This window comes from Moschus berezovskii, chromosome 28 (genome assembly GCF_049115385.1).
Source record: "Moschus berezovskii isolate FMDL1 chromosome 28, NW_MosBer_1.0, whole genome shotgun sequence".
NCBI lineage: Eukaryota > Metazoa > Chordata > Mammalia > Artiodactyla > Moschidae > Moschus > Moschus berezovskii.
The window spans coordinates 7540857-7544993 of record NC_142487.1 but is presented as its reverse complement, the minus strand read 5'-3'; the positions used below and the strand labels follow the sequence as shown (position 1 = coordinate 7544993).

Genomic DNA, 4137 nt, shown 5'->3' with positions numbered 1-4137 from the left:
TGGTAGCTTAATCTTTAGTTTTTCAAGGAACCTCCATACTGCTGTCCATAGTGGCTACAGCGGCTTACATTCCCACCACCAGTGTAAGAGAGTTCACATCTCTCCACACCCCCTCCAGAATTTATTGCTTGTGGAGTATTTGATGATAGCCATTTTGACTGGTGTGAGCTGATACTTCGTGTGGCTTGAATTTCTTTACGTTGAGGGAGGGAAGGCTAGCACTAGCTTTTCCCTCCTATTTTGTTCCTGATGGAGTTCTCTGCCCTTTTCATTTGCCTCTAGCCCCTACTGAGGTCCCCACAGCAGCATCCTCATCTGACCACTCCCCTGAGATCCCACAGTACTGAAAGGCTCTGCTGCTCTGTCGCACACACCTGGAAAACGTATTGCGATTTCATGTGCTTTCACCTCATCTTTCCCAAGAGAGTGTGCGCTCCTTGAGTACAGCAGCTGTTGTTCACAGGCTCTCAATAAAATACGTGTTGCCTGAAAGAAGTTTTATTTTTTTTAAGAGGATAAACGCCAAAGATATCCGAACACTGGGATAGTTCTGAAAGAATTCTGTTATTATGATTATCCATTTTGGCATCATACCACCGCAGGAATGAAAGAGCAGTCTGCTTCAGGGCACAATGATATGATATGCCAAGATACAAGGGGCTGTGTCTCAATGGTCTGAGCTCCATGATCCAGACAGCGTGATGGGGTTTGTAACAGACACATGAAAAACAACCCTGTCAGATGTTGTTCGATGTTATGAAAATCTTATAAATTACGTGGAACAAAGGGCATTTACTCTAGAGCAGGAAATATTCCAGGTGGAGAGACAAGCACAATTTGGAAAGAAAAATGAAGCCAGAGCAAGCAGAGGATACTGAGGGATGTTAACGAGGATCACTTCTGATGGTGAGTGATTATTGTCACCCTCCTACCCACCAGTCAGTAATGATGTCCAGAAATGCAAAATCTCTGTATATATTCCAGTTTTCTCTGACTTTTAAAATGCAATAAATACATAATGCAAGTTTTGATTTTGTGTGTGTGTGCATGCAAAAATTCAATGTGTTTATGTTATTAGATATTTGCAACATTATGTCTTTTCACTTGCAGATAACACCAAGTAGTTTTAATTTATATGAATTGATTATGGATACTCAATACATTCTTCAGTTGATTTGTGCTAAACAGTAGACTTTGTAAATATTCCTTACTGTATCTGCATCCCTTTTTTGGGTATTGTTGCCTTATGGGCTAAAGTGTCTTCCAAAAATATTGTTACTATGAAGTTAAGATTTCTTTTTTTTAAATTGTGAATGATATTTTATTTAGTCATTTCTGTTTACAACTGAAACTCTGTGAATTCAAAATTAACATCCTTGCCCATGAGTGTCTTATAGACACCAGAAAATGTTTCAACCTCATGTTCCATGTTGTTCTGCTGTGCTTTATCCAAATGGACCTTTATGAGTAGGCTACCGTCTAACTTCTTGCAGATTCTCTTGCCCACAATCTCACTTGGGAAAACCAAGTCCTCCAGGATGGCATCACGTGCAGTGGTCAGAGTGTGGCTTCTGGGATGTTTTTGCTTATTTTTCATAAGGCTTATTCGAATTGGCTTAGGTAGAATTCTCCTCTGAGTGATGAAGACAACGTGCTTCCTGCTGAACTTCTTCTCCAGCTCACACACGAGCCGCACCTGGATTTTCTGGAAAGACTTCAGTTGCAGAACGGGAACAAAGATGATGATAGCTTTCCAGCCACCGCCAACTTCAATTTCCTTGGCGGCCATGATGTTCAGCTCCCACAGCTGGGCCTTGCGGTCCGAGTTCATCTCCAGCTCCAGGAGGGCCTGGGAGATGCCGGATTCAAACTCATCCGGCTTTCGCCATTGGGCTTCACGATCTTAGCACTGGGACCGAACATGGCCTGGACCTTGCAGATGCGGCCAACACTTGCCACTGCTGACGCTAGTAGGCCTAGGAAGAGCTGAAGTTTAAGATTTCTAAACTTCAGAAATATTAACCTGGAAGCAGTCAGTCCCCTGACATTTTGAGTAACTCCTTTCCTATGTTTCTGTTTACAAATAGACTTAGAAATCATCTTAAAAATCACGGTGATTCATGTTGCCAACTTTATATTATGCTTTATGCCATCACTTTTTCCTTTTTTTTATGGAAGTATGCTGCTGCTGCTGCTGAGTCGCTTCAGTCCTGTCTGACTCTGTGCAACCCCATAGACGGCAGCCCACCAGGCTCCCCCATCCCTGGGATTCTCCAGGCAAGAACACTGGAGTGGGTTGCCATTTCCTTCTCCAACGCATGAAAATAAAAAGTGAAAGTGAAAATTTAACAAGAAAATTAGACATGTCATATGTTCAAAATGCTTATGGCAAACAATCATTTTGCATTCCTGCAAATAAAATTGTTTTATACACTATAAAAAAAAAAGTGAAAGTGAAAGTGAAGTCGCTCAGTTGTGTCCGACTCTGTGCGACCCCATGGACTCCAGCCCATCAGGCTCCTCCGCCCATGGAAGTATAGTTGATTTAAAATATTGTTTTACAATATTGTATTACTTTTAGGTTACAGCAAGTTGATTCAGTTATACATGCATGTATATATATTTTTCAGATTCTGTTCCATTATAGGTTATTACAAGATTTTGGATATCGATTCCTGGACTATACAGTATGTCCTTGTTATCGCCTTAATGTGCAGTGGTTTCTATCTGTTAATTCCAAAGTCCAACTTTATCCCCCTTTCACTTTTGGTAACTGTACATTTGTTTTCTAAGTCTATGAGCCTATTTCTGTTTTGTAAATAAGTTCGTTTGTATCATTTTCTTTTTGATTCCACATATTAGTGATATCATATGGCATTTGCTTTCCCTGATTTAACTTAGTGTGATCATCATAGGTCCATCCATGTTGCTGCAGATGGCATTATTTCACTCCTTTTTTATGGCTGAATAATATCCTATTGTGTATATATACCACATCTTTATCTAGTCCTCTGTCGATGGACATTTAGGGTGCTTCCTTGTCTTGGCTAAAGGAGATCAGTCCTGGGTTTTCATTGGAATGACTGATGTTGAAGCTGAAACTCCAATACTTTGGCCACCTGATGTGAAGAGCTGACTCATTTGAAAAGACCCTGATGCTGGGAAAGGTTGAGGGCAGGAGGTGAAGGGGACGACAGAGGATGAGATGGTTGGATGGTATCACCGACTCGATGGACATGAGTTTGGGTGAACTCCGGGAGTTGATGATGGACAGGTAGGCCTGGCGTGCTGAAGTTCATGGGGTCGCAAAGAGTCAGACACGACTGAGCAACTGAACTAAACTTGTCTTGGCTATTGTAAATAGTGCTGCAATGAATGCTAGGGTGCATGTATGTTTTTGAATTAGAGTTTTTTCCAGATATATGCCCAGGAGTGGGATTGCTAGATAATATGGTAGCTCTATTTTTAGGTTTTGTTTTTCTAATATTTCTTATTTTATTTATTTGGTTGCTTAGTTGCTGCATGTGGGATCTAGTTCCCCAACCAGGGATCGAACCCAGGCCCCCTGCATTTGGAGTGCAGAGTTCCAGTCACTGGACCACGAGGGAAGTCTTTTTAAAAACCATTTATTAGAGACAAAAAAATGATGAAGCTATTTCTTAAGCTCCTTTACACACAAATTGTATGTTTTTTAAAAAGATCACAGAACAGGGAATCTTACACCCTTCTAGCTAAATATTTTCCAGAACAAAATTAACTCCTTTGTTTAAAGTCAAAAGAATGAATGCTAAATTCTAAAATTATAATAGGGAGTGGACAAAAAAAATTCCCAAGAGGGATGTAAGAAAACTGAATTCACATTTTAAAATTCTATAATATCTACAGAGCCTTAACTCTTGTATATTGGCTTCATGGTAAGTTTACTATTTGTAACTAAAGTGACAAAGTCAGAATTATCTATCCAATGTCAAAGTCCCTATCGGTCAAAACTGCAAAATATAAAGAATCCACTCTAATTCTGATCCTTTATCCTCTGAATATTCAACACAGAGTGTGCTGGAGCTCTGCGGAAAGACTGCCTGAAACTGAGGCTTCGCTCTTCACACGGCCCTAAACCAGCACTGTGGTCTCACCTGG

The 4137-nt window shown here is 40.5% G+C and overlaps 1 pseudogene; it reads right to left on the bottom strand.

The window, feature by feature from the left end:
• Positions 1-1325: 1325 nt before the first annotated feature.
• On the bottom strand, positions 1326-1923 carry LOC129549593 (small ribosomal subunit protein eS7 pseudogene; annotated as a pseudogene).
• Positions 1924-4137: the final 2214 nt, after the last annotated feature.